Source organism: Myotis brandtii, unplaced genomic scaffold (genome assembly GCF_000412655.1).
Source record: "Myotis brandtii unplaced genomic scaffold, ASM41265v1 scaffold1074, whole genome shotgun sequence".
Taxonomy (NCBI): domain Eukaryota; kingdom Metazoa; phylum Chordata; class Mammalia; order Chiroptera; family Vespertilionidae; genus Myotis; species Myotis brandtii.
Window position 1 is genome coordinate 1,269,772 of NW_005353653.1, and position 6,887 is coordinate 1,276,658.

At 35.9% G+C, this 6,887-nt stretch overlaps 1 long non-coding RNA gene across 1 annotated transcript in view; it reads left to right on the plus strand.

Annotated features, from left to right (window-relative positions):
* Positions 1 to 1,950, plus strand: part of LOC106726565 — a 25,975-nt gene extending 24,025 nt beyond the window's left edge. The window contains exon 3 of the long non-coding RNA XR_001362630.1: positions 1,884 to 1,950. This is a non-coding gene — a long non-coding RNA (uncharacterized LOC106726565). The remainder of the gene's footprint in view (positions 1 to 1,883) is intronic.
* The last annotated feature ends 4,937 nt before the right edge of the window (positions 1,951 to 6,887 follow it).

Sequence of the window (6,887 nt, forward strand, 5' to 3'; positions counted from 1 at the left end):
AAAAATATATATATTTTTATTGATTTCAGTGAGAGGAAGGGAGAGGGAGAGAGAGATTAAAACATCAATTATGAGAGATAATCATTGATTGGCTTCCTCCTGCATGCCTCCTACTAGGGATTGAGCCCGAAACTCAGGCATGTGCCTTTGACCAGAATCAAACCAGGGACCCTTCAGTTTGCAGGCCATCACTCTATCCATTGAGCCAAACCAGATAGGGCACCTTTGGTATCTTGATAGGAATTGCATTAAATCTATAGATTGAAGGCGGGCGCCGGTCATTGTCATCAGGGCAAACCTCTGGTAGTTACTGAAAATTTGCTCCCATGTTTTGCAGTCCTGCTCAGTGCTCACACTCACTGCCAGCTCTCGGCGCCAGCCCTGATCACTCGGCACCATCAGTGGGTGTGAGCTGCAGCTTCTAGCCCCGACCACCCTTTGGGGCAGTATAGATATTTTAATGATGCTAATTTTTCCTGTCCTTAAACACGATATATGCTTACATTTATTTGTATCTTTTTTAATGTCTTATAATTTCCCAAGTACAAGTATTTTACATATTTGGTTAAATTTATTTAAACTAAAAAGTTTTTGTTTAGTAAAGGAAACCATGAACAAAATGAAAAGACACCACTGAATGAGATAACATATTTGCCGATACATCTAATAGGGTTTAATATTCAAAATTTACATGGAACTTATAAAACTCAACACCAAAAAACAACAACAAACAATCCAATTAAGAAATGGGCCAAAGACTGGAATAAACACTTCTCCAAAGAGGGCATATAGATGAACAATAGACATATAAAAAGATGTTCATCACCACTAATCATCATGAAAATGCAAATTAAAATCACAATGAGATACCACTTTGCACCTGTCAGAGAGGCTATCATCAATAAATTAACAAACAAGTAATGTTGGAGAGGATGTGGAGAAAAGGGAACCCTCATGCACTACTTTACCCAGTAAGGCTATCATTTAGAATTGAAAAAAGAAATAGATTCCTAGACAAAAAAAATCTAAAGTAGTTTATTACCACCAAACCAGTATTATAAAAATGTTAAAGTGTTTTCTTTAAGAAAAACAAGAATAGAGATTGGTACAGCCACTGCAGAAAACAGTATAAAGGATCTTCAAAATATTAAAAATGAAACTGCCTTATGACCCACCAATTCCACTTTTGGGAATATATTTAAAGAAACCTAACAAACTAATTGGAAAGAATATATGCACCCCTCTGTTCATTGCAGCTTTATTTACAATAGCTGACATTTGGAAGCAGCACAAGTGCCCATCAGTAGATAAGTGGATAAAATATCTATGGTACATTTACACAATAAAATAATACTGTGCCATAAAAAAAGGAAATCTTACTGTTTGAAAAAGCCTGGATGAGCCTGGAGAGTATTATGATAAGTGAAATAAGCCAGTCAGAGAAAGTCGAGTAATGTATGATCTACCAGATACAGAGTTCAAAACAATGGTTATAGCATGCCCAAGGAACTTAGTGAGAACTTTCACAGCATGAAAAATGAAAATAGAACCATAAGACACAACCAGTCATAAATGAGAAATACAATATCTGAACTTAAAAAATATAACAGAAGGTATAAACAGTAGGTTAAATAAAGCAGAGAATAGAATCAATAATTTGAAAGACAAGGTAGAAGAAGAAACACAATTAGAACAGTAAAAAGAAAAAAGAATTTTAAAAGTGAGGATAGTTTAAAGACCTTTGGGACAACATGAATCACAATATCTGCATCATAGGAGTACTAGAAGAAAACGAGTGGAAGCAAGGGATTGAGAACCTATTTGAAGAAATAATGATGGAAAACTTCCTCTACCTGTTGAAGGATACAGACACACAATTCCAGGAAGTACAGAGAGTACAAATAAGGTGAACCCAAAAAGGCCCCCACCAGGACACATCATAATTAAAATGGCAAGGGATAAAAGCAGCAAGAAAAAGACAGTAATATATCTACAAGAGAGCTCCCATAAGATTGTCAGTTGATTTCTCAACAAAAACATTTCAGGACAGAAAGAATTGGCAAATTATATTCAAAGTGATGAAAAGCAAAAACATACAACCAAGACTACTTTACCCAGTAAGGCTATCATTTAGAATTGAAAAAAGAAATAGATTCCTAGACAAAAAAAATCTAAAGTAGTTTATTACCACCAAACCAGTATTATAAAAATGTTAAAGTGTTTTCTTTAAGAAAAAGAAATTGCATATCTCCCTGATTAGCCAATGGGAAGGATAGCGGTCGTACGCCAATTACCATGTTTCTCTTTTATTAGTGTAGATAGCTGACATTTGGAAGCAGCACAAGTGCCCATCAGTAGATAAGTGGATAAAATATCTATGGTACATTTACACAATAAAATAATACTCTGCCATAAAAAAAGGAAATATTACTGTTTGAAAAAGCCTGGATGAACCTGGAGAGTATTATGCTAAGTGAAATCTTTATGTTTTTGCCTCCTTTGTCAAATCATAATTGATTATAAAGGTATAGATTTATTTCTAGGTTCCCTATTCTGTTCCATTGATCTATATGTTTTTATGGCAGTGCCATGTTGTTCTGATTACTATGGCTTTGTAGTATAGTTTGATATCAGTTAGTGTGATTACTCCAACTTTGTTCTTCTTTCCCAAGATCACTTTTGCTATTCAGAGTCTTTTGAGGTTCCATATAATTTTGGCATAATTGTTCTAGTTCTATGAAACATGACATTGGTATCTTTTTAAAAATATATATATTTTTATTGATTTCAGTGAGAGGAAGGGAGAGGGAGAGAGACTCTATCTCTCTCTCTCTCCCCACCCTGCCTCCCTTCCACTCTCTCTAAGAAGCAATGGAGAAAATATTCTCAGGTAGGGTTAAAAAAAGAGAGAGAGAGAAAATATATTGCTATGGGACATATCTGAGATTTCACTGCCTATGTTTTCTTGCAGGAGTTTTATGGTTTTGAGTCTGACATGTAAGTCTTTAAATCCATTTTCAGTTTATTCTTGTGTATGATTTAAGAACGGGGGCCCCTAGTATGAAATATAATGAACAAAATAAACTAACAAAGTGGAGACAGACTCATGGATACAAAGAACATGCTAACAGCTATCAGAGGGGAGGGAACTAGGGGCTGGGTGAGAAGGGAGAAGAAATTAAGGAAAGAAAAAAAAGAAAGGCTCATGGTGATTGCCAAAGGTAACAGGGTTGGGGGGTTGTAGCAGATAAAGGGTGATGGAAGGACACTTGAATTGGTGGTAAACACACAATACAATATAGAGGTGATGTACTGTAGAATTGTGTACCTAAATTTTGTTAATTTTATTAACCAACTAGAGGCCTGGTGCAGGAAATCATGCATGGGAGGTGGGGTCCCTCAGCCCAGCCATTTGTTAATTTTATTAACCAACTAGAGGCCTGGTGCAGGAAATCATGCATGGGAGGTGGGGTCCCTCAGCCCAGCCTGCACCCTCTTCAATCCGGGATTTCTCTCACATTCCAGAACCACTGGCTCCTAACCTCTCCCCTGCTGGCCTGATCCCCCTAACTGCCTATCTGCTCTTGCTTCCTCTCTGTGCCCTTTGGACCCCCTGCGCAGGTGGGCTGAGAGCTCTCCACCGCGGCCCCTCCCTGTCCTGATTGGTCATTACATGATGGTGTCCTGGCCAATTTGCATATTCCTCTATTATTAGTCACCCCAACTAATGCAATCAAAATATTAGTGGCTTAAATGCTCTAATCTGAAGACATAGGGTAGCTGAATGGACAATAAAACAAGACCCAAAGGATGTTGTCTACAAAAGACCCACCTAAGAATTAAAGACACACACAAACTAAAAGTTCAGGGATGGAAAAAAGTATTTCATGCAAATGCAAATGAAAAGAAAGTGGTTAACAATACTTATATAAGACAAAATTAACTTTAAAACAAAGACTATAAGAAAAGACAGAGGAAAACACTACATAATGATAAACATTTATGTACCCAATATAGGAAAACATAAATATATATGGAGCATATCTTGATAAACATAAAGGGGTAGATCAACAGTAATACAGTTAATGCAGAGGAGTTTAACATTTAATTGACATCAATGGATAGATCTTTCATGCAGAAATTCAACAAGAAAACAGCAGCTTTAAATGACACACTAGATGACATAGATTTAATTGATATCTTCAGAGCATTGCACCCCAGAGTAGCAGAATATACATTCTTTTCAAGTGCACATGGAACATTTTTTAGGATAAGCCACACATTATAAAAAAGTGTCAATAAATTTAAGAAGATTGGAATTATATCAGACATTTCCTCTGACCAATGTTATGAAATAAGAAATCAATTACAGGAAAAAAACTGAGAAACAAAGAAACAGATGTAGGCTAAATAACATGTCAGTAGACAATGAATGGGTTAACAATGAGATCAAGGAAGAAATCAATAGAAACTTGAGAGAAATAAAAATTGGAACACAAAAACCCAAAATATATGGGACACAGCAAAAGCAGCTCTGAGAGGGAAATTCATAGGAATACAGAAAAAAATAAAAAAAAAAATACCTCAGATAACCTGCCAAACCTTATACCTAAAAGTACTAGAAAAAGAACAACAAATGAACGAAAAGAAAGGAAATAATAAAGATCAAATAAAAAATAAATAAAAGAGATTAAAAAACCCAACATACAAATGACCAATGAAACTAAAAGTTAGTTAGCTATTTGAAAAAAATAAACAAGATTGATAAACCATTAACCAGACTCATCAAGAAAAATAGAGAGTACCCAAACAAATAAAATCAGAAATGTAAGAAAGGCATTAACAACTGACACTACAGAATCACAAAGGGTTGTAAGAAAACATTTAAAACAACAGTGTGCAGAAAAATTGGCAATTAGGAAAAAATGGATAAATTCCAATAAGCATACAATCTCTTAAAACTGAGTCAAGAAAAAACAGAATATTTGAATAGACTGATTAAAACTAATGAAATCAAAGAAATAATAAAAAACCTTCCAACAAACAAAAGTCATGGACTGGATGGCTTCAAAGGTAAATTTTATCAAATATTCAAAGAACTCTCATCTTTCCCTCTCAAGCTATTCCAAAAAATTTAAAAGGAGGGAAGAGTCTGAAGCTCATTTTACAAAGCCAGCATCTTCCTAATTCCAAAACTAAATAAAGACACTAAAACAAAAGGAAATTAGAAGCCAATCTTATATAATAAAAGGGTAATATTCAAATCAACTGAATGGTGGAACGACTGGTCACTATGACGGAAGCCATTTCTTGGACCCACTGCCAGCGCTGGCCCCGCTCGCACCTGCTGCTGGTGCCAGCCCCAGTTGGTCCGTACCATCAGCGGGTGCAAGCAGCATCAACAGCGGGGCTGCCAGCAGAGAGGGGACTGGGGGCCACAGTGGGAGGAGCTGGGCAGGCGCATGGAGGATGGGCTGAGACCCACCCCTGTTCCCACCACAACCTTGCGGCCCACAGTTCCTTTCAAGGTGCACAAATTTATGCACGGGGCCCCTAGTATGAAATATAATGAACAAAATAAACTAACAAAGTGGAGACAGACTCATGGATACAAAGAACATACTGACAGCTGTCAGAGGGGAGAAATTTGGTAGCTTGGTGAGAAGGTTGAAGGAATTAAGCAAAGATAAAAAGAAGGCTCATGGACATAGACAACAGTTTGGTGATTACCAGAGGGAAGAGAGGGTGGGGGAAGGTAAAGAGTAAATGTAGGGATAAATGGTGATGGAGAGAGACTTGACTTGGGGTGGTGAACACACAATACAATATATAACTTATCATATATAATAATCCTATATAATAAAAGGCTAATATGCATATTGTCCCCTTGACCCGGTGTTCGACCAGGAGTTTGACCAGGGAGTGGGGCTAGCCTGCCAACCACCTGCTGCTCTCCCCACAGCTGGCCTGGCCAGATCAGCCTGGATTGGGGCGGGCCAGCTGGACCCCACCATGCATGAATTCATGTACCGAGCCTCTAGTATAAAACATAATATGTAATAGTAATAATGTGGTATGTGATAACAGTGTAATATATGTTATTTAACATATACTACATATTATTTTCTTTCCCCAAACAGTAATTAATAGGCTTTACCTATTCAATCAAAATCACAAAGAAATATTGTTGAGATTTAGATAATGATTTAAATTTTTTCTGAAGAATTTTACTGAATATAAATAGCTAAGGATAGCATGAATAAATAAGAATTATCAACAACTAAGAATTATCAATACATATTTTCTTGTTGAGTATTAAAATGCATTCTAAAATAAAAGGTCTTAAAATATGATGTTGAAGAAATGAAAATGTTTGAAGAGGAAAAATGACTAAGGTCACTGCTGAAGTTACATTATGTTTGAAAAGCATAGAAGTTCAGTACTTTTAATGAGTTCCTAACATTTCCTTTTTTCAACTTTTTAAAATTACCTTTAAATAGGGAAATAAAATAATTTTATTTTAAGCAAGTTAAATATAGATAATAACCTATTAATAATCTTAGATGAGCAAATAAATTAAAACTATACTAGCACCACACACTTTGAAAATCACTGTTGAAGTGAGCCATGATTACTTTGGGTGTGTTTTGAAAGTCATATTTAGTTCACTGGTCTATGGCATGTGGAGGCCTGTGATCATGAGAAAAAGGAAGGAATCAACAAGGAACAAGACAAGTATAGCAAACAATGAACTTGTTCCTGAGATGTAAAGGAAGAAACACATGCATTTCACCTGGTTTTGTATTCTTACAGCACTATTCATTCACACTCATCAGAATATCTAATTTTGTATTTTATTATAATAGTACTATGCATTTTATCTATAT